Source organism: Alligator mississippiensis, chromosome 2, assembly GCF_030867095.1.
Source record: "Alligator mississippiensis isolate rAllMis1 chromosome 2, rAllMis1, whole genome shotgun sequence".
Lineage (NCBI taxonomy): Eukaryota > Metazoa > Chordata > Crocodylia > Alligatoridae > Alligator > Alligator mississippiensis.
The window spans coordinates 62,845,758-62,870,893 of NC_081825.1; the positions used below are offsets into that span (position 1 = coordinate 62,845,758).

Consider the following 25,136-nt stretch of genomic DNA (forward strand, 5'->3'; position numbering starts at 1 on the left):
AGGAAGGGCAACCAGATTTTGAAAATATGTTTAAAAATAAGTATGCAATAGGTGTCAAGCTTGAAGATATATGATACTTTTCTATATTTGCCAATCAACATCCTTCCTACCTCCTGTACTTGTAGACACCCATCTTGTAACAAAATGAATGTTGTTCCACTGACAAAAGGGTAGGTCAAGATCTGGGGAATCTATGCAAGGAATGGTACCTTTATACTATCACTCATTAGAATATTGAGAAGTGCTCAATATTAAGAGAATCCTACTTTATACAGTTGAAGGTAAAAGCAGCAAGGAGTCTATTGAGGACCTTAAGGCAGGAAAAACAGCATTGCCACTGAGCAGCAGTGTGAAAGGAAGAAGCATTCAGCTGTACATAGCGCAGCAGCTTGAGCTGTCAAACGCTTGCAAGAATAAACCCTGGCACACAAGTTCTGAACCAAAGGTCTTTCTACTACCTTCTTCAAACTCAGTTTGGGTACAATTTTGAAGAGCAGCAGAAAAATAGAAAGATGTTCAATTATTTTTTTCTTTATTATGATACAATAAAATGACCCTTCTCCTGCTTACTTAAAACAGACTGGATTTAGTAGGAACGTATTTGGGTCCAAATTAGTAACACGTTAATATAGTCAAGTTATTTTAGACATTTTACATGCAGATTGAACTGCTGTGTTCAGAAGTCACTCAGACCCTAAGAAAGTTGCAAAAAGTTGTTTCATTCTAGGCATGTCTTTACTGCCTTTTCTGCATTGCCATGAATCACACTCCACCTGCTAAGAACTAAATAACAATGTTCAAGAGGTTTCAGTGATGCCATGTACTATTCCATAGTTCTGCTGGTCTCTCCCAAGATATCAGTACCACTGTTGTAAGGCACTAGTAACTCCATTTATTTGGGCTGTCTCATGCCCTCAGCCATTTTGACCTATTGTGGTTGTAAGCTTATCTAAGACATTCTGAAGGAAAACAACGGTCTTGGTGCCTATTTCCCTCCATTTTGAGAATTGGAGAAGACATCACATATTTCTCTGAGAGGGATGTTGGACTAGATGTTCTTGTGCGGGCCTTTCCAGTCTTTGCATAACTATAATTCTGTGTGCCCATGTAGAGAAACAGCCTCATATGATTAATGAACTTTGTACCACTATTACAATTTGTAGCCATTATTTCTCATTGCACATAGACAGACACATATTCATAAAGAAGTGACAGTTTTCAGGACCCCAAATCATACAGAATTGTTAGCTTTCCTTTATCTATCTCTTTATGGACCTGCAAGTTCCTCCCAACTGAGGGTTTGGACAGATATAACATTTGTAGCACTATGAACACTCTTGTAGTGCTATAGAAGTTGAAGAGACAGGTGAACATGCCCCCTGTAGTACTATATAGATGGCACAAGTATTAAAAAATTTTGCTAGATGAAACAGTAACTTCTCTGTAGCACTACATTTTGGGGCATTAGGCTATCAGTGTGCATGCTGCAGCTTTCAGTGTCCTGGGAGCTGCAGCACTGCTGGCTACTAGGACTGTGCAAAGCTTTGGTCCCTGATTTGATTCAGCAGAGATTTAGCCCAATTCAGTGGCTGAATCTCTGAATCCTAATCGAATCAGGAGACCCTTTAATCTCTCCAAATTGAATTGTAACCCTCTGAATTGATTCGGAGAGATTCAGAGAGATTCGCAAAGATTCAACAATTCGGACATAGACCCAGCTTTAAATATTTTTTCTACATACCTGAAGGTACCAGGTGACTCATGAATGCTGAGATGCTGGGGTGGATGAAGTGTTCCACAGGAGTGTGGTTGACTCCCCAGTGGGCTTGGCAGCAGACCCAGAAGTGGACCAGAAGCACTTCTGGTCCACTGGGGAGTGCACTGGGGGGGTCCCCTGAACCCTCCTGGCTCGGTGACTGGTGCCTCCTGGGTCTGGGGGGCACCCGGGATCGCCCCATGGCTGATTGCTGAGTCAGGGGGATGAGGGGGGGAGGGGGCCCAGTATGCTCCCTGGTGGACCCATAACAGGACCAAAAGTGTTTCTGGTCCCCTTCCGTGCTGAGCATACATCCCTCCCCTGCACTCCTGCTCCTGTGGGACACTCCATCTGCCCCAGCATCGCAGCATTCATAAGCTGTGCCTGGTACCTTAAGGTATGTAGAAAAAAACATTTAAAGCTGTGTTTATGGCTGAATCGCTGATTCTCCGAATTGCCACTTAATTTTCAGATTCGCATTCAGCTGAATCAAATCGGGGACAGGATCCTAACCAACAAATCAAATCACTGTCCCTAATTCAGGCTGAATCCAAATCCAAATCAAATATGGCCTGTTTCGCACACCCGTACTTGCCACCACCAACCAGGAGCTCGCTGTTCCAGTTTATTTCTCTTTGATTGAAATACTAACCATTGGCCCTATGAAAAAATCCACTAGAACTGGTGTTGGTGGTATTATTATCCTTGTCCAAGCTCTGCACACTCTGCTCATTAGTAAACTATTAATACACTGTGAGGTAAATTCATTGCAGTTCTTGCAGTTTTCCAGAAGTTGCATATTGATTTGGCTTGTGTTGTTTTCCATAACATGTATCAGATGTATTTGCTTTTTTTGTTGTTGTTGTTGGACTTGGAACAGCAGTTTCCTTTCTGCCTCAAGTCTCTTTTTTGTAGTGTTGTGGATTCTCTAGCAGATCTATGATGTTACCTCAACATACATCTTCAAAAGGCTTTAGTGCTAATTGGTTGACTTCCTTTACAGTATTTTAATTAGCTTTCATGGGTTATTGCTGTCTTTCAGAAGTACCTCTGAAAGTTTCATGCCAGATCCTACTCATGCTTGCATCCCTAATTAGAATCAAGTAATCCCCTAAAATTGCAGCATTTGCTCTCCATCCTTGACTCAATCACCAATATTCTGTATTTATTTTAAAAAAGCAGGAGGTCACCTGATCACAGAAATGCAACTACAGTCAAAGAACTGTCTATTTCAACCCTTTCGGTGAAGCAGTATTAAGTATATCCTAGACCATCCCTGGAAGGGAAACTTTAAATTACAACTACACTAAATCAGAGTACTACCTGCATGTTATGGTTTTAATAACATATACATATACAGTGATTGCATAGTAGAAGTAGCCAATGAAACAAGGAAAGACTATTCTAATATAACTAAATCTCATAAATAACCACACACTCTTAAAATCAAACTTTTAATTGGAAAATCTGTGGCAATCAAGTGTAGCTTGGGAACAATTTATCTTACTTTTACAAGTCACTATCTTGCATATGTTATGGCATATCATGTGGAAGCAGACATACATTCTATGGTACAAATACACTTTTATTTAAAAAGTTAATCTAGTTTCAGTATCACATATACATTACAAATACATGTCATGCAATCACAAAAACTTTAATAATATAACTTTGGCCATCAACCTCAGCTGCAACCCTAAATCTGGCCAACCCAAGAGGGATTCTCCTATATGGAAGTAATCTTTGGTAACTACGAAAAACATAGGAAATATCTGAATTATTTTGTGTATTTTTGTATTATTGTGTGTACCTCAACTTTCTGCTTCTTGAATAAAAGTGTATATTCAAATATTTTTTGTGAATACACATGTAAATGAAATATGTAGGATTTCCAGTTTTATAATATATAAAATCTATGTTCCTTTGTCTTCCTCTGATAGATAAGGTACAAATACAGTATCTTACAACCCAAAATAAACACACACACAATGCTACCCAAAAAGTATGAACTAGCAAAAGTCAGCTTAAGCTTCATAGTCACAGTTCTCTTTTAAATAGAAATATGTCATGTTGTTGTACCTAGTGAATCATATATTTTTATATCAAAGAGCTAACAATAAAAAAAAATCATATAGGAAAAAAGAAAAAATGTGATATTAGTAGGGCACTTTGAAAATTCTCTTACATTTTACAATATCAAATAGTTATGATTCAAGAATGATTTTTCTAAAAAAAAGAAATAAAAATTAAAAAGGGTCTTTAAAAAAGCCTAATTGAAAGAAGCAATACATTAGACTCTCTGTTCCATCCCATAAACAGAAAAATATATGTCTGAGAACAGCACAGTAAGATTATCTCTACTGGTACAGTTAAGGTGATATAGCTCCCAAAGGCTAGGGACAGACATTACACAACCCGGTTTAAGTGTTCAGAAACTGTTTTAAACCTGTAACAGAACAGATGTTCAGTGCACATAAGCCAGTTTAAAAATGCCTGAAACTGGTTCAACCAGGTTTAACTGAATTAGGTCAAACTGGTTTATGCAATGTCTGTCCCAGACTCCTTTCTTGCTGGTTTAAGCTAAACCAAACACCCCTAGCATCCCAGCATGCTCTCTGAGCTGGTTGGGGTTCTCTGTTCCACAGCAGAGCTGGCCCCTCCCCTCTGTTCCCTGGCTACAGCTCCAGCACAGACTGGTCTGCTCCCTTCCTCCCCCTCACCACTCCCTGCTAAGCAGGAATTCCTTTCTCCCCTCTGCCTTGCTGAGGAGGTGTCTGTGTATTAGCTAACATATCGCATGCTGGCTATGGTCTGTGCTGAATCAACAGGTAGAATCAACAGGTAGCTGGTAATGTCCCTCCCTTGTTTTCTTAATGGGGCAATAAACACTGAGTTCAAAGTGATAAACACTTTCATCAATTCCCTGCTGGGCTAATCAAAGCATCCTGCCTGGCCATGACCCCCCTCAGCTTAGTGCTGTCAAAGGGATGGGAGGGCTGCTCTAGCACTCCACAGCTCCTGGCCTCAGCCACTGTAGGCATGTGCCTGCTTTTCTGGGATGTCTGTCTGGTTACAAAACTGATTTAGCCTAGCCAGGTTAGACTAACCTGCAAAGATTGAATCAGTTCAGGCTCAGGCTTTTTGAATGCGTGTCCCTAGCCAAAGTGAGAAGACACTTACATACTAAAGTGGTTTTATTCTTATGTAGCTGTATCTATCATCATACATGAGGGAAATACATACACAAGTGTAAGGCTTCTTAATATTGATATTACTCTGTCTCCTCTAGAAATCACGCTTGGCAATTATATCAGTTTAAAAAAAAACTCCACCCCCTTCCACCCTCCCCACCAACACATTTACACAGGTATAGCTTTTGAGTTAGGACAAGCAAAGAAAAGAGAAAAAGCATATGTAGTAATCTAAGAAAGACTTAACTGTAGGTGGTAAAGCTGAAATAAGCCTGAAGATTTAATGAATGAAAGTCACTTCCCTTATTTCATGGTTACAAGAATATCAGGCACAATAGAAGAAAAGATTGTTTTCAAGCTACACTGGATCTTTAAAGATGATTATTTAGAGGAATTATGCCTTTGTACACCATTTTAAGATTAAACTGTCTCTGTGACCAAGGTCCAAAAGCCACCATTGTAACAATGAAGGCCACCTTATTTTCAAGACAGGGGACTATCACAATGGCAGACTCAAGAACAGGTAACTTTTTCAGTTAGTATATCTACACTACAGTATATACTCCTGAGACAGTGTGAAACTAATGTAGCATCAGTAGAAAGTAAAAACAGAATGAAGGACCCCTGATATTCTATACATATTTAGGAAGGCTTAAAACTTATTACACAAAGTAGGAGGGCACTTCCTTTTCCATTAAAAGTAAGAGGAGATCAAATGTGATCTGGGAGTAGAAGAATTCTGAAACTGATGTCATGGCATATAGTTAATAAAAAAAGCAGTGTTCTCACTCTAATTTTGGTATTTTTTAAATAATTTGTATACACTCTGTAGATGTTCTTTAAAAACAAAAGTGAGAATGTGATACCACCACCTGTACTCAGAGGGGAAACTAAGATAAAGACACTATCTCATCATTGACAGATCAATGCTAATGCAATACTCCTGCTGTTCTATCAACAGGGATAACCTGAAAGGGAACACCAACTGTGCTGTATTTTAGCTGTGAATAAAAATTCAGTAGGAAGCAGGTACTGTTTTATTCACTCAGAGACAAACACATTTGCTAAGTTAAAAGGGGAAATTAACATATTACTTCATCTGGTTCTGATGGGGCATTTGTGGCTGCAAGGTTTAGCACTAATATATATTGCACACAAAAATGCATTAAAAAAAGCATTGCTGAGGTTGCCAAGTCAAGTGCTTAAGGGACAGGAATTGCCAGTAGTAAGGTTTCCTTTTTTCACTGCCTTTTGGATATCCTTTTGGATATGCATATGGTACTATCTTTAATAATACTATCACCCACTGTTATTTTCTCAAACATCCTACTTCAATCATTACAAAGAACTGAGAATACTTTGTTCATATGCAGCTACTTAATATTTTGATTTGTTCAAAATGCAGCCCTAGACAATTAACTTTACACTATTCAAACTCTGTTGTGAAGATACAACTAATCCAATAGCTACTACTTGTGCTAATCTGAAATATCTCAAACTTATTTTTCAGAATGCTTTGTATTATATAGCATGGTTTAAGCACAGTTCACATAAACTTTGGTTGAAGCTATGGGTGCTCAGTTTTAGTACTTTGCTCAGTCATAGTCTCAGTTTCTTTCATCTTCTTTTTGAAGGTAGACGTTTGTAGCTTTGGTGTGTGGGCCTTGAAATTAAGTAAATAAAATATCCATTTTCCAGTACAATTTTATTCTTCTTTGGGGAAATATTCTTAGGTACCTTTAGCTCCTTCCCTTCCTTTAGTTTCATTCTGGTCTTCCATAGGACTATCCTTCTGACCATCTGCCAAAGCTTTCCACTTTAAATGCTGTAAGACACTGGGCATATGGGACTACTCTCACCCCAATAAAATTACATTATAAGATAATTAGATTTATTCAATAAGACAAGACAGTCAATGCATTTTGGAGCATCTGCCATGGATGGTGTTAGGAAACTGAAGCAGGGTGACTGTGACCTTAACCACCTGAGAAATGCAATAATCTTCTTGAAATGATTTTCCTGAAGTGTCTTCTTGCCACTATGAAACAAAATTTGCAAATAACAAAGAAAAGCAATAAGGCCTGTACCCATTGTGCAGGGAAATTTGCTTGAATCATGTTGTCCTCTCTCTTAGAAACTGTTATAGTAGAGAACTGGGAGGAAGTCAGATAAATTCAGATAAATTTGAAAGGTTCACTTTCTGTCCTATTCCCATACTTACTCGGTGAGTGGAATGGGATTCCCAAATGCATCATTGATGTAGTTAGTCTATGAGGTGCAACTACACCATGCCTTTTGCCTGAGGCTCTTATAATACTATGAATCACATGAATGTTGATGGCTATTAGTGCTAGCTTGAGTTTGGAGCAGTCCTACTACAGGCCATTAGGACCCTGGACTGATAGGTAAGAATCCCCTCCCCTCCCATTCTGGCCTTCCTCCTTGCTCCCTGGCCCACAGCACTCCCCCAGTTCCCTGCCCCCAGCCCCTCCCTTCCCCTCAGGGTCTCCCCCTGCTTCTCCCAACCTCCACAGCATTACTTACTTGTGTGACTGCCTGTGCTATCTGTCCCAGGGAGCAGGCAGGGAAGGGTTTACTTGCCTACCCAGCCACCACTACTTCTGAGCTGCTGCTCTTCTGGCTCAGACAGCAGCAGCAGTGGTAGCAGCCAGGCAGGCAGTTTAACCCTTCCCTGCCTGCTACCCTGGGACACACAATACGGACAGCCACAAGTAAGCAGGAGGGGAAGGTGGGAAGCAGTATGTAGAGATTTAGAGTGCTGGGGAGGGTGGGAGGCACTGGAGGGGACAAGTGGTGGGGGGTCATGTGGAGAGAAGTAGAGAGAGTCAGGATCAGACTACCTGTCTCCCCCACCCCACTGCTTGCCCCCTGCCTATAATGAGATATTATACATGGGAAATTATATAATTGTTATAACTTTCCATGTATAGACTAATTGTTGGAGGATCTTCTTAAATTCAAAGAGATCTTGGATTCAGATAAATACAGTACTTCCTCTTAGGCTTGTGGGCCCTTTGTTTCTATTTTGCTCTCCTTGGCATTATGATTCTTCTTGAATCTTAATCCTAGGGCCTTCATCCTAAAAGGGGTACACAATTCTCAACTATTATATCATTTCCATGGAATGTAATTAAATATAAAGAAATAAATCTGCATGAGATTTTATTCTCTAATAAGCTGATATTATATTGGTGTTGAATTTTTTTCTTTCATAGTTGACTGTTAACAAAAATCAAGCTTCAAGTAAAACCAACTCTGTTTAGCTTAAATTCTCATGTTGAAGGTTAAAGGCCTTTTGCACTGGATTATAAAATATATGTATGGCTACATGTATACATGGATACATTGGTTAGCAATCCCAGAAAAATGAAATAATATCCAAGCAAGAGGATGAATGCAACTCTGGCCCAAAGATAAAACTTTTACTACTGGCTGTGGGAATTTGATAAGGTGGCACTGGCATCTGTATTAAATCAAAGCCTATAATATATTGACTAATAATTTGATATAATTGACTCATAATTTGATACAACCAAAAGCACTGTTGTATTTCCTATCTTTATCTATATCAAGTCTTTGGCAGCAATAATATTGATTTAATTTATAGCCTTTTCTCTCTTTCCTTGCTCTTGTAACTTGCAATTCTGCCTAGTAAGTTTTAGTGGACACTATAAGGACATGTTAGTGTGAATGAAACAGATCAGCATGTTTGACAGCTATAGGAAATGATTATCAATTTGTCTTGCCAGGCAGATTTATGTATTTCCACTCACACTCTTCAGTGTATTGGGAAACCAAAACCTTGCTCGTATTATAGAAAAAGAAATAAACTCATAATAGAGTCCTACCAGTCTGGCTAGTCTATTTCACCCTATGAGTTCCCAATATCCTCCAGTTTAATAAAACAACAACAAGGGACCGATCCCCCTCAACTTATTCAGTTTTTTTTATGCTGCTTGTCCCTGATGAAAAGAAAAGAAAAGAAAAGAAAAGAACAATCCCACCACATGCCTGAGATACTTATTTAGAAGCAGGTTAAACCATTTTTAATGATTTTTCTAATGTTCTGGGATTAATGGTTTTTCTACAAAACAACTTTGATCTTCACCAGTAATTCAAAAAGCAGAGTTATTAAAACTCAAACATATGAAAGACAAATCATTTATTTTATGCTGTTGCTGGGATTTTTATTATCATATCTTGTAATAACTTTTCTGCATTTGAAAGGCAATATCAAAGTAAATGAAGTCTCATATTATAATGGTGTTATAAATATTTGGGAAAGAAAAGTAGTCTGATTTGTTGAAGCTTATGAACTGAGAAGCTTAAAAGACATTTTTATCTTTTATGACAAATCTCTCTCTTGAAAGTAAAATAAACAAATAATCAGTCCATGGAGTCAATCAAGCCAAATGCTAATAAAACAGAATTTTTAAAGTACTTTGGCTGTGAGTAAGTGGGCGTAGATAAATGTTTTTAAGGGAGCTGTTAAATGGACTTATATATGATTTAAGGTCTAAAATTAATATTACATTTTAAAGAATCAAGATGTTCTTCCAGGAGGCAAAAAAGGGTGTTTTAAGCCTTTAATATTCTAAAAAGTCCTTCAGACAACTAAGGGTTTAATTTCTGTATAATATTTTTCCTTCATTCAGGTACACTATTAAATCAGAATCTTATACACATCATTACACAAAGAAAAACTATAAGTGGACTATGAATTTCACTTAGCCAGTCAAGAATTTGTTTAATAATACTTTGCTCAATGTAGAAAGGTGCAAGTACTGCTACGAAGGCTAAAAGGGGATGGAAGAACCTACCGATCTGCCTTAAGTAAGTCTGTATATTATTTCATATATGATGGAAAGTGATTTTAAAACTTTAAGGCACTGACCAACTAGATGTACAAGAAATTCTGTATACACATGTGAAAATGTTGATTTTATGATTCATGTACATCTGTTTAACAAAACACAATAGCTCATTCACTACACAATGCATGAAGAGATTTGCACACTTAAGGGTAAGATTCACAACAGCCAGTATAATTAGCAGGGCATTGAATAAACTATCTTGCCTCTCCCAGACAATGCAGGGGCTTCTATCACAATCCAGTGTGTCGGATCAGACTTAATTATTTGAGCACAGAAATTGACGTGCTCTGGCAGCCCTACACATTACGTGCATCAGCATTGCTGCGCATCTCCATGCTGACAAAATGGCAGCAGCACACTTTGAAATAAAACACATCCAATGAGCTTTAGTTCAAAGCACCATGCCACCATTTTTTTTCAGTGTGGGGACACATGGAGATGCTGATACACATGATATAAAGGCACCTTTAATTAGTCTGGGTTGCTAATTAAAGTGCCCACCATATCCAGCACTGCATGTAAAAATGACCTAAATGCCTACTTCGTATTTCAGGGAGTCATGTCTTTCAGATGAGAAATCAAAGCTTGGAATCCTGTTCTGAATATTTTTTATTATGCTATGCTTTGCTTGTGCTGATGAGACACGATGAAGAATGCCTTGCATTCAAAAGCTGTTCTAATTCTATCCTAACTATGCAACTGGCCTAATAAAAGATATTACCCTAAGAAATTCCTGAAGGCATTTAGGTTTTTTTAATTTAAAAAATTGACCTTGGATTGCATATTTCTTTCAAAATAATCGTGTTAGCTTCTCCCCATTCACCCAGGTATGGGAGACCAAAGTTCTACATCTTCCTTAACCTGAGGGAGTTCAGACCCACATCTCCTACCACCCAGAAGCCTGTCTTAACCATCAGTCTATTAACAGTTCTGGGCTATATTGAAGTACTTTCCAGTTGTCCTCTTGAAGCTGTGTTACTTTGCAAAATAGAGCTTGGCTTTCTAGCACAGTGCTTGGGGGACTTTCCCTGTTTGAGCAGGTCTTGGCTTTTGATCCCTTCAAGGATTTCTTATGCATTTTATGTTAATCAAACAGTCATTGGTTAGTTGCCTGGGGATCTTCACTGTCAGAAATTTAAGCATCTAGGCACTCATGTGGGAGTTTTCAGCACTCTTGAACTTTGGTAGAATTTCAGCATCTAAGTTTTTTGTACATTTGGGTCTCTGTTCCCTTGAAAAAGAGCATGAAAAAATAAACTAAAAAAATGCTGGGCCAACATCTGACTTCTATGTAAAAAAGTTGGTAAGGCTCATGACTCTGTTTTACAAGATAGTTTAGTTTTAATTTATTTTATCTTATTTCATAAAATGTGATAAATACTATTTGTTCAGTACTTTTCAGATGTGATAACACATTACTAGTGGGCATGGACATTTATTAATTACAAAGACATGTGGGTCTTCTCCAAATTCTACTATGGTAATGATAGTATGCAAATTGTTTTACAGATGTGTAGTCAGTCACACATTCAGTCTCAAAGAAATTACATTTTATATTTCCTATCTCCTGTAAGGAGATAGGAAATATAAAATGACAAAATCATGCATTTTTAGAGTACTAGCCATACTAATTAGCCTTCTAATTAATAATAAATAATTTGCATTTTCTTGTTGGTTTGACAAAAATTGGTCTTCAGAAGGAATTTGAAGGAGGAGTTAGTGTACCATAAGACATGATATGCAAGTACAAAGAGGACTGCAGGAGAAGTAATAAAAGTGAGCTGTCACTAGAAGACTGAGGAAACCAAATTATAGATAAGAGAAAATAATTGGAAAGTATGAGTTATGAGGTAGGAATAAGAAGTTTAAATTTGATTTGGTGGAGAAGGGGGAGAGATAAAAAGGGTTATATGGTTAAATTATGGGAAAAGTAGGAGTTATTGGTAAGTATGCTGATGTTGGGTAGAAAGGGGAATTTAAGTTCTGGAAGACACCAGAAAGAAGGAGGAAAATAGTAATAGTGTAATCATAAAGCAAGGGATTTTATAAATGTTAGAGGTAAAAGAGGCACCATTTCATCACTGCATGATTGTAGGAAGTACAGGAGCAAGGTTAGCTATTGATAGGCTTACATATGGGAAAGGATGGTGGTTTTGTCAATTGTGATAGACTAAAAGGAGTAGGCCTGCTTTGAGAGGAAAGATAATGGTAGGAACAGTGAAAAATGTTGGTAAAAACAAATATAAGTGAGTTCGCAAATGGGCAGAGGAAGAAGTAGGAGAACAGCATGAAATGTTGTATTGGACTGATTGAAGCAAGTCAGGAGAGGAAACTTTGATTCATGAATAATTAGTGGAAAACAGTAACTGAAACCATGCATGACAATGAGGTTACTTAGAGAATCACTTAAAGCAAATCTGGATTCCATCATAGAATAGCAAAGGAAGATGGAGCACTGTAAGACAGTGAAGGAATATTCAAAAGTAAAAGAAGAAGATAGAGATGATGGAGAACAGGCAATGAGATTTACCTAGCAGAACTGACTGCAAACTGGTGACAGCAGTTTTGGGGAAAAGGCCAATAACCAGTCTAGTAGGAATCTGAAACAAAGTTTGAGAAGAAGGTGACTATATTATAACCTCTAGAACATTTAGAAAGGATAAAGTTTGAGTTTCCTAACATTCTTGAGTTATACTCAGTTAATATTCATTTGAAATTTCATACATCTCTTGGCATCCCTATCTGCATTTTAGACTTCAGACTCAACAAAACTACTAGAATATGTTTGGGTACTACAATCACATTACATAAATGTTTAAAGAGTAGTTTTGCTGAGTCTACAGCCTAAAACACAATTAATGACATCAAGAGACACATAAAATTGCCCCTACATATTAAGGGAATGCCAATTCAGAAATCTAATTATTATCAGATACCTACTTTAAGTACCATTTAATAATGTATCGTTCCATGGGCAGATATAAGATTTTGAAAAGGAGGGTACAGATGGCATAGAACATCATCACATATAAACATGGCACATACCTTTCTCCAACTAAAGAGAAAGTAGAAGCTTTACTAATATACTAAGTGCCCTGTGCTATATTATTCCATTTAAGATCAAAGCAAGAAATATATTGATACGTTTACTACAGTATTTACTCAAATATAAAATGAGGATTCTCCTCTGCCCTCCATCACATCAACACAGGGGGGGAAAAAAAGCTCCTTACCTTACATTCACATACAAGGAAACTGCATTAAATACATTGCCTGCACTGAACTGCTGGTAAAAATAGCATGTGCTCAGTAATAGAAACCAACTATGCTAAATGCAGTCAACACTGAGTGACTATAAAGTACATGGCTCATGTTGGGTAAACATGCTGATGGGAACCATTTTTAGGTTTTGTTGGGGGGTGGGGGGGGGGTTGGGTTTTTTGGTCCTTCAAAAAATGGGCAGGTGTTCCCTCCACAAGGAACAGGCCTGGAGGTAATACCAGGCTGGCAGCAGGAGGGCCAAAGTCAGCCCTGACACCCTCCATAAGTGATCCTACTACTGACAAACATCCCCCACCCCCATCTGGGGCTTCAGATGTTTCCAAATCCTTTGGCAGGCATCCTACTTGCAGGCCCAAGCTCAGAGGCTTGGGGTTTTGGTGCCCTGAGTTTTTCTTGCCCTCAGCCCTAAGGCCGCAGGAGCAAGCTAGAAAGGAATCTCCCCTTTCCATAAAGTGGGCATAAAGCCAAGATCTTCCCATTACAGCCCCTATTGGAAGGTGTACTGTACATTAACAGTGCCAAGAGAGCAGTCTTCCCCACGTGTGACTAGGAAGACTGCCTCAGTAGTCATGGTGTTTTTCTTGCTAGGCAAACATAGGACTAAACTTGAACTGAGCTGACAAGAGGCCGAGAAGCGATATGACCTACCACAAGGACAGGTTAGTACAACCCATGTAAAGAAGACATGCTGTAGTGCCTATCGGGTATAGTCCCACTCAGTGCTGACTTTTTTTATAGTCATGATGAGCCACTACACTGAATAAAATTTGTGTATTCTTTCCTACAGCTCAGCTGCATGTTTCTTTCCCATTCCCAATTACTCTTGTTTCTTCACCAGCCTTAAATGTCTGGCAAACATCACACAACTGAGACCCAAACAGTTCACCCAGAATCCCTCTGTTGCCCCCTCTCTCAGCCTGTTGCATATGATTGGTGTGGATCCACCCTCTATGAGGTGAAGTCATACCAGGTTGCCCTACATCTCATTTGCATATACATTTTTGGAGGATCCCAGAACTTGTGACAAGAACACCTGGTCCTAGCCATGAGGGCAAATTAGCACATGGATCATTTTTCAGGCATCTGGAGTATACAAATATATGGAGCAGTGCTGAGCTGTGGGGTTACCAGGGTTTTAAATGCTGTGGCTCAGACCAATGAACTATATGGTAAATCATGAGGCTTTTGGCTTTAGAATAATATCATGCATAGTTCACAGTCTCTTTAAGTAGGTGTTAAAGTGCTACTTAAAAGTGTGTTTATGGAGTACCTTTGCTAAAACTAACAACAGTTTCAAAGAAGGTAAAAATACATTGATTCTGGATGAATTAAGCCTATGGGTACAATATGCAAATTGCTACAGCTGTGTTTATTTAAAGGTCAATTTTTTTCAAATTTGTTTCTCACTTTCATGTGTGCAGGGAGAGTAGGGTCTAACAGTAGGAAGGGAGAAAGGGGCTGCAGAGATAAGTTGTTGGGGGGCAGAGGACAAAGGGACTACCTGACCCCCCAGATGTATTTTCCCTCTTGTAGCAGTGCGAGATTGACAAATTCAAGACAAACCTCCAATAATTAGATTTTATACCTGAAAAGTTATATTAAATATATAATTGTTCCATACATATAATCTAATTATTGGGAGGGTCATATTATAGTCAAGTACATATGATAATAGCTATATTATGTATTAAGTTTAAAAACACTAGAAGCTAGGTAAAAATTGTAAAAATAGTCAAAAGATTCTTATTCGTTAGTCCTGTAGTCATTGCAGTTATATGAACATCTCTTATTCAAATACAAAATCTAGTCTTGAGTGTCTTAACAATACCTCTAATACTTTACCATCAGTAATTTCTACACCAAGTTAATATTACTGTGCCTGAGTTAAGGTTTATGGCTAAAGCTAAAAACAGTCTGTGGGGCTGTGGCACAGAAGAGACACATTACCAGGAATGGCTAACAGACAGCAAAATTGTAGAACAAAGTACAGCTTGAATAGTATAGACACCATTAAAAAGGGAGAGAGGATCATTAACACCTCTGGAATGAAGAGACATTAGCAGAAATCAGGTAGAATATAATGAACCAAGAAGTCATTTAACTCCTTCAGGGCTGTCTGAATAGAAATTCCAGTGCCCCTACTAGGCAGTCAAGTGCTAGTTAAATGTTATCCATAATAGGTCACAGAAATTCATTTGCTCTCAGGAGAATTGTTGCTTTCCTGATAGAAATCACAAGCGTGCAGAAATTGCAGCTTTTTGGTTTGTTTGTTTTTAAGGAGCAAAAATGGCTGCTCTGGCAGAAAAAATAACTGGACTATGTTGAAGTAGAAATCACTCCTGAGAGAGTTTCTTCCAGGAGAATGAATGTTTGAACACTTTCATGGAACTTAACTCCTCCCAGGTACCACAAGGAGTGGAACCACAGAGAAAGGTTCCTGTGCCTTCTAGAGACCAGTCATGCATATCAGGAAAAAGCATGGGTCAAATCTTCCTATCTCTCCCATAGACCAAGAAAGGAGGGGAGATGTAGCTGCCAGCTATTCCCTGCCTGCTGAGCACCCTTGAGTCCTCACAGTGAGAACTGGGTAGTAAGGGTTGCCCCACTGCTCCCTGCAGTCTTCCCCCTGAGACTGGGAATAGAGAAGAGGAACAACTGCTTGCTGTTCCCCATCTTCTCCCTAGATTGGGGTCTCAGGTTTGGGGAATGGGCAAGGGGATTTGCCCTGCTGCTCCCTTCCACTCCTGGACTAGTCCAGGAGGGGAAGGAGGAAGTGAAACCAAGCCTCCAGTCCCTTCTCCAAGCCAGGCAGTACCTGGTTTGGGGAGGAGGCAGGGAGCCATAGCAGCTGACTGGTCCAAGGCTAGTTCAGGAGTAGAGTGCTGAAGGCTGCTCCTTTCCTTTTCACCAGACCCCTGTCTGGGGAAGGCATGTGGAGTGTTTTCCTGCTGCTCCAATTCCCCCAGGGACTGGGAGGAATGGAGCATCCATGGTTCTTCATGCATTCCCCAGGTCAGGATCATGGTGATCTAAGGAAAATTCAGAGAGTGGAGAAGGAGGGCAGAGGAAGTGTGGCTGCCAGCGGAGCTGCACGTGTGACTGGCCATGGAAAAGTGTCACACAGTGGTGACGGCAGCACAGAGTGGTGGGTGGCGGGAGCAGGGCCCACCATATGTGAGCACCACCAGCTCCCTCCCCACTCCCTGTGTCTGGCCACCACCACCAGTACACTATTTAAAAAAAGGTTGAGAACCCCTGTCCTAAATGATTTTCATTAAATTTACATTTTCATATGTTTAAGCCCATGCTGGATTGTTTTGAGAGGTGTTCAATGCTTGTACTAGAATATTAAAGATATCAATTAACTTAATTATGTGTTACACTGATTAAACATCCCATGAGAAGTAAAATTCTGCATTTGTCAGGTTTGATATAGTACCCTTTTCTTAATTTCAATGCAATCACTTAAAATAATCACTTTCTATTATGACATTATTAAGATTAAGTGTTTGTTACTACTGTTTGTCTTGAAACTTGATGACATAAATATTTCTATAAAGTGTATGTGATGCATTTCGTCAAGGAAACTACATAATAACTATTATTGAATACAGTTTATTTTTTGTTATATGAGAAACAAACTTTGTAACATAGAAAATAAAATGTACATGCTTAACTGTGACCATTTCAGTCAGCCAAATGAACTGCTTATATGGTTATAACTTAGTGCATGCTTAAAGACTTCCAATACTAAGGCAACAGAATAGTAAAACAACATTAGCAGAAACTTGAAGCCCATCCAATGGTTAAAGCACAGCAACTAGAATAGCCCCCTTGGGTCACTGAGTCTAGTCCTCTGCTATCACAGACAGTCAACTTGTATAACGTGCCCTAAACTTCATAAGCTCCAGAGGTGTAACTTGAAATGTTAACACCCTGGGTGGACAGTCAACTTGTATAACGTGCCCTAAACATCATAAGCTCCAGAGGTGTAACTTGAAATGTTAACACCCTGGGTGGCAGCAGAGGGGGTGGGGGTTGGAAGAGATCTCTTTCTTCACTTGTCAGAGCTGCTGCAGTTATGGTGGTGTTTTGGATTTCAGCTTCCTTAGCCCAAGCTCCTCAAACAGGGATTGCTGCAATAGCTAGAGTTGATCCAAACCAAGTTGGTTTTTTTTCATTATTCCATATTTTTGTCATGGATGCCAAAGTGAGAAAAAAAGATTCTGCATGAAGCCCTAATACTGATTTTTAAAGGCACTAGCTCTTGTTCTACTTCTGTGTTGTTTCCCCCATCCTGTTTAGAAGTCCCTGGATGCCTCTAGTGTTGAGAAAATACTTTTTGGTGCTTTGGTTTCACATAGTGAAAACTATGAGATTGACCAAAGTATTATGAAAATACAGAAAAAAGATATTATTTTCCTTGAGAGCATATCTGATTAGGAACAAAATTGTGCTCTTTGCTAACTATATAATATTACTTCTTACACGAACCTACACAGTAGATGGATCCATTTTTTGTCTGAGGCCCCCTCTACTGTGCAGGGAAACATGTGATGGGATCTAAAGCATGATTCACACAATCATGCCTCCTGCAATGCTGCATGTGTGTGGCAGGAAGTGTGACTGTGGGATTGAACATTAGATCCCATTGCACCTTATTCCCAGGTTCCCCTTGCACCAGCACAAAACAAGATCCTACAGCTGGGAGTCACTCACACCCCTGAGGCTGGAGGATCCCTACTGCAGTGATTGCCCTGGCTTGGGGATACATGAAACAACTCCCAGGGATGCATGATCCTCCAGTCCCAAGGGTTTCCCACACCCCCAGGGTGGGGGGGGAGGTCACTCCTGCAGCTATCATCCAGCCCCAGAGGTTTCCCCACATCCCAGAGGCCTAGGGATCACAGTAGCCACAATCCCCAGGGTCTGAACCCCAAGCCCCAAGGATTTTGGTAGCCCCAATCCCCAGGATCTGAGGGTTTCAAACAAACTCCCAGACCCTGGGAATCAGGGCTTGGGAAACCCCCAGACCTTGGGAACTGGGGATGCTATAATCTTTAGGACTCAGGGGTTTTATGATGGGCATGGTGCATCCCTGTGGCTGGGAGCCCTGTCAGCTGATGGGGCTCTCAGCTGCAGGGGAGACCCTGCTACATATGCAACTTAAAACTTGATAGTAATCAGCTATAAAGTTAGTATACATGTTTTACGTCTAATTTTATAGCTGGTTGGAGCTTTTTATTGTGAGATAGGTACTTTGCACTCAGGGCATGTGTCCAGGTAATTGCACAATATCTGTAATGTGTAGAGGGGCCTGAATCTCCTTAATATATAATGGCCAGATTCTCAATTACTAAATATGTCTTATCATATTACCCAGATCCCAAATACTTAACAAATACAATGAAAATAATTTGAATGAAAAGGGCTCATGCCTTTAAATCATGCTAATTAAATCCTGCAATATAGGTTAGTAACCAGTGGAGTCACCACCAAAACAGTCCTTCACAACCCTTATTGTCAATAAAGAGAACTCCATGCTGAGTTCAAATAAGACTTCATGGGCATTTGAAGCCCTTGGGTCCATTTATGCTTGGATGCAATCACCCCTTGTACACAGAGTATGAATCTCATTGTAATATTTTCGTTTTAACTGTGTTTTTGTGGTAATAATGGTCTGTGCCCAGTAGGCCTGGCTGAATAGGGAAGTATTCAATTCAGATTTGGATTTGGTTGATTTGGAGGATAGTGATTCAATTCATAGATTTGGATCACTGTCCTGAATCAATTCAGAGAAATCAGCTTTGGAAGATTTGGCGCTGATTCGGAGTGATTTGGAGATTTGGCCATAGACTATAATGGGGAATCACTGAAATACCTATAACTTTGTCATTTTGTGCCCGATTTGGATAAGAATTTCAGGCTTGCTAGCCCCTTATACAGGCATGGAGTCTACCAAGTTTCAAGGAGCTAGGTACAGGGGTTTCTGGGAAACTACACCTTAAACTCATGGAAGTTAAACTCATGTATGTGTGTTAAGGCAGATTTGGATGAAAACATCAGGGATGCTAGCCCCTTCTGAAGACATAAAGCTTGCCAAGTTTCAAGAAGAAAGGTGCAGGGGTTCTAGGAAACTGCACCTCAAGCTGCTGACAAGTAAAATTCATGTCATGTGTGTGTGTTAAGGTGCAGCGGGGTGAAAATGCAGGTATGTTAGTCCCTGCTGAGGCTGAAGCCTGCCAGGTTTCAAGGAGATAGGTGCAGGGGTTTCTGGGAAGCTGCACCTCAAGCTTCTGACAAGCAAAACCGTGACATGTGTTACTGTGTGCATGTGTTAAGGCATGACCTCACTGGTGCCGGAGCTTCTATACAACACTGCGGTGTGCCCCAATGAGGCCGCCTCCTCCCCTAGAGCCTCATCTCGGTCCACCACTTTAAATAACAACAGGCAAGCAGTATGCTGCAGCACAGTAGCAATAACATCTTAGGCAGCCAAACTGTCACAGACTAGAGCCTTTCTTTCCTTTTCTGTAGGAGCTTCTTCTCCAGCAGCTGCCAGAGAACTCTCCCTGCCAGCCCCAACTCTCTTCTATGACTCACTTCTTTTCTGCTGTGTTTAATAATCTGAATCTCTATCTGACTTCTTCTGTGTTGTGTTCATTCTGTGTGCATGTGTAATAACTAATAATAACTATATATAATCTCTTCTTCTATGACTGACTGACTTCTTCTGTGTTGTATTTAATAATATCTGACTACTTCTTCTATAATGTGTGTGTGAGTGTGTGTGTAATGTATGTGTTTCCCTGCACAGTGATGGATCACACTACCAAGGAAAGCACACTTTTCTTTTTTAAAAGTGTGGGGAAAGAAAACAAACAAGAACAAATATAAATTGAAAAGAATGGATTGGATAGGGATAAATGGAGGGATTCTAGTTAGTAAGCTATATTCAATCCTTTCCAAGAAGAGAAAATAGCAGGAAGCTAACTAGGTAGGAAACCAAGCCAGTCCAGTACTTTTCAAATGCTGTTGGTCAGGCAGAAACAGATCACTAAAGGCACAGAAAGCCTGCAAACACAGGCTTATATGGCATTTCTACGTCCCTCCTCCAGAGGACTGTGATTGGAAGGGGACTCAGGGAATGATCACAGTCACCGACCAGCTACTGATGTCAGTCTGCTCCATCCCTCTCCACCCCACTCTCTCCCTCTTCTCAGTTTCTGTTCTCCTGAAAGACTGTCTTCTAAATTTCTGAATCTTTTCCAAATCAATTTGGAGTTTCCGAATTGATTTGGAGGTTTTTTTCTTCACCAAATTGGAATAGAATTGGGAGATTTGGCCTCCAAATTGTGCCAAATCCTCTCTGAATCGAATCATGGACTGAAGCTTTGCATACCCCTAATGCCCAGCTAATTTATTCAAGGGAAAGAAATGGGTTAAAAGCAGTGGTATGAGTTGGATGAAGGGTCTGGGGACAGTCTATGGACTGGATCAAGATCACAGGCCAGTCCTATATGCCAAAGCCAGCTGCTTGCAGGACACACTGGCCTTAGTCCCACAGATGGCATGCATGGCTGGTTTGGAGTGCATGCTGCATGTGATGCTAGTGTCAGACTGGTTCCCTTCATTTGGATATGGCACAGGGGGTTGGTCTGGAGGCCTGATCCAAAACAGCCCCATATCCAGCATGCAATGGGCTGGTAGCACACCTCATGCAACCCATGCAAGACAGTCTCTACATACCATATGCAGCATGAGGGGCTTTAGTTAGCATATGCTGTGTACAGGTCACAAACTGACAGAAAGCACTATGGGCTCCACAGGCTGGATCTGGTCTACAGGCTGTATCTTTGACAACCCTGGATTAAAGAAACTATGAAGTCAGAATTGCCTACATGCAGAATAGGACAAGACCAATCTCCAGCATCCGCAGAGACTTGAACAGCTTTGTTACACATCAACAAAGGTGGGATGGCCAGTGGAACTCAGGAGGCTACTGGGAAACTGAATAAAATAGGGTGGGGTTAACAAGTGGAGCATTTTCAGGGGTTATAGCTAGGCACACTGGAAAGGAAACAGCTGAGTAATTTTATTTGCTCAGGGCTAAGGGGGCAAAATGACTGCTTAACCCTTTAGAAAGGACAAAGAACCTTTGGTTGGTCGGCTTTTCCCCCAATAAATACTCTTAGTCAATAGGAACTGTTTGCCTTGCTTCTTGGAAATTTGAGTTACACTTATTCTCCCCAACAAGAAATAAAATCCCTTTCTCAGGAATTGAATTGGAAGCTAGTTCCTTGAGTAATGGCCACAGAAAAATCAGGGAGCGTGAGAGTGGAAAGGAGTCAGCTCTAGAAGGTGTACCTTTTGCAGGGGTCCCACAATGGTGCTGAACAATGGTGCCCTAACATCCATGCAGGGACATAAGAAAAGGCAGGTATCTTTCCATTGATTGTAGAATTGCATTTTGTCTCCACCCACTCCTGAAGCTAATTAAGCTAGTTTTGTAGTGTAAGTAGCCCTTAAAAGCAACACATATGTAAATGGTATGTATCACGGCGGGGTCCTTCAAGGAGGGCCGTGATCTCCTCGAGGTCCCTCGCTCTGTGTCAAGGCCGGCCCAAGGCACCCTCTTATCTCGCCCGCCACGTCTTTGATGTTTGTATATATAGTTGGGAGGCTGCATACGACTCCCTGGGCACAGCTACTCGGGACCTCTGTCCCTGTGTGTTCCTGGACTCCTGTGGTCTCCCGGTATGACGGGTGCTCCCCAGGCACCCTAGCCTTATGGGCTGCGCGTGGCTCCTACCACCCCTAATACCACGCCCCAAGCCTCACTGATGTGAAAGACGTTGTTGGGTCTGCATGCCCGCTTCCCGGGCCCTTCTTCTATAATCTAGCCCACTCTTGGGCCTTCTCTATACTAGGCTAGTCCCCTCTGGGATGTCCTCTCTGGCCACCGGTCTTTTGGGCCCACCGCACTACCACCCTTTCTGATACGGGCTCACCGCGTTGCTACTCCCCGTCCTCTCGGGGCAACCGCAGCACCTTGACCTTCTCTGGGACGCTGTACTGCTAACCCTTCCTGTCTGGGTCCACTGCAGCACCCTTCCCTTGTCCTGGGTTTTCCGCGGTGCTAGCCTGTTACCGGGCTCCTCAGTATGGCCCCGCTCTCGGGCTCCTCAGTATGGCCCCGCTCTCGGGCTCCTCAGTAATCACCCCTCCCTGGGGCTGGGGTCTATGCACCCCGCAAGTGACGCTCTTGCTGGCGTTTCCTGCCCCCGTCCTGGGCGCCCTAACATGGCGCTCCCCCTCCTCGGGGCTCTCCGTGCCCACCTTGGGCTCCTCAATAAACCAATATGGCGCTCCCCCTCTTTGGGGCTCGCTGTGCCCACCTCGGGCTCCCTGATAAAAATCGCCCCTCTCTCTGGGGCTGGGGTCTACGTACCCCACACACACCCGGGGTCTGTGTTCCCCATCCGCAACCCACTGGTTGCACCCGCAACCCACTGGTTGCGCTCCTCACTGTGAGCTGCGCCTGCACTGGCGCTGCGCCCTCACTGGTGCTGGTGCACCCCACCCCTATGGGGTCCCTATGAGGACACTGCTCCCTCCTCAGGCGCTGGGGCCCCCACACTCCTGTGGGGCCCTTTATGAGGCCTCCTCCAACCCCTACAGCCTCACCCAAGCCTCCAGGCGTAATACAAACATTAACCAAACACAACACAAGCCTCCTGGCTGTAACTCAAACCCGAAGCCCTATGGCTATAACAACATTGCTCCATATGACAATGGTACTTGCTACTAGGCTCCTTTCCACATCCTCACTCCCTGAGCTCCTGCCTCCCAGGCTGCTGGCAGAGAACCACCAGCCTGGCCTCAGCCCTGGGCTTTATAAGGGCCAGGCCCTGCCCCCTACAGGCAGCTGTCTCCGCTTAGTTGCTCTGGCAACCCGCAGCTGCGCTTGTTACCCTGGCAGCCCGCAGCTGTGCTCATTAGGCTCTGCCAGGGCTCTCTCCCTGGCAGTTTCTCCTCTCTAGGAGCAGGCACTGAGGTGCCCTGAGACAGTGTATTTTTTAGAAAAAACAAAACTATATGAAACAAGTTAGATCTGCATCCTTTATCCTTATTGTCTGCAGTTGATTATTTTTCCCTATTTGTTCAATGTCTTAATAAGCATTACTTAGCTCTGAATTACCTTTCATATGACAATTTGTTTCATTACGCAGGTGTCATGAATAAATTTCCTGCAAAGCAAAACAGAATGCTGTTTTTATAAGCTTTTGAAATAAAATCTTACAAAAATCAAAGGTGTATATGTCTAGATAGTTTCCCAAATGAATTTTCCCCAATCTTGAAAAAGGTAAGATAAAATCAGAATGTTGCCATTAAAAAAGATGTTAAGGGGTACATAACCAAGTTTTTCAGAAGGAAACTACATTCTCTGTCTCTTTCACTGTAAGTATCAGTATTTGTCCTAACACTGTCCTTGAATCCAATATATGATTATTATATTTAATTTATGATGTCAACTTCACTAACACGTACTGTATATTTTATTGATCAGCAAAATGTATGTATACTTTGTTGGCTTATAAGCCGCACACAGATGGTTTGCCATAATTGTGTCATGAATATGATATAATTTATGTCTTTCTATCAGCAGTGAAACAGCAGCAATTTTTTTATTGGATTGAAAGAGCTCAAATTTTCTATTCCTAGCTTTAGTGACTCTAATATAACCCATATTTTTATTGCTGTACAAACAAACAGTAGAGTGCTTAGGAAGAGCTTTGTTTATTATTGCAATAGACAAGAAAGGGAGAGGTTGGGGGTTATCTCTTTAAGAATCATCAGTGAGATTAAATAGACTGGAATTACCTGCATTTACTCTATGATCCCTTATATAGCTGAAACCACCATCACTCACATAGGGAATGTGGGGGGGGGGGGGGGGGGGGAGGCCTGTGCTGCAGAAGACTAAGGAAATTACTTAAAACACAGAAGGTAAAAGAAAAAATGAGGTAAAAATAAGCCAAAAATAATTTTAAAAAGGGCAAAAATAATAGAAGAGAAAAAGATAATGGTAAATACAGATTTGAGTGAGGAGGCAAAAGGTGAACAAGAAAAAACCTGAAGGTACATTTCTGAAAATAAATGTAATTGTATTAATGGGTCATTTTTCAGTAAGAATGAAGATATCAGAGAGCATGGAGATGAGGTATTCCAAGGGTGGCCCACAAGGCTCCCTCTATACATTACACTTAAGGTGTGATTAACCAGTTAATCATAACTTAAGTTGTGACCCAACTAAACATTCAGCCAATTAACAATGTGATAGAACAAGCAATGAGCTACACAGTTAGCCCACAAAAAAAATGTGTAGTAACTTTGTACCTTGTTCTAATCATTCCATTAATTGAGCATGCGGCCAAGTGGTCCCCTGTGACTGCAGCACTCACTGCCAGCCCCACAGCTTACAAGGCTCACAGTGGTGGCAGTGTTCCTGGCACTGTCCCCAGCTGCAAGCCCCACAGCTACAGTAGTTGATGTAGGGGGAGACTGGAATCATGATCCTGGACTACCCTTGCATCAGTGATAAGGCACTATGGGATCTAGCGTATGATCCCACAATTGTGCCCCTTGCCAAGCATTTGTGGCATGGCAGGAGACACAACTGTGTGGACTGCACATTAGACCCCATTGAGCCTTCATCTGCATGTGTAGAGGGGCCCCACATGGCAGAGGCAAACTCTGTGTGGCACATGCCATGTCAGAAGGAGCATGGAGCACAGTGGTAGATAGAACAGGGAACAGATAGCAAAGCGGCAGATTGGACAGGCAGCACACAGGAGGAAACAGACAGCAGAACAGCAGATTGGGCGGAGGAAAGGGACTGGAATGGCATCTGGGGTGGAGCCAGGGCTCATTTGTGGCATGCCTGCCAAAAAGGTTGGGCCCCACTGAGCTAGATTGTTTGAGAAATGAGGAGGAAAAACAAGCAGGTTA

General features: G+C 41.2%; 1 protein-coding gene across 1 annotated transcript in view; it reads right to left on the reverse strand.

Moving 5' to 3' along the window:
- Positions 1-25,136, reverse strand: part of SGCZ (sarcoglycan zeta) — a 779,950-nt gene that overhangs the window by 309,787 nt on the left and 445,027 nt on the right. The gene's annotated exons all lie outside the window — the stretch shown is intronic.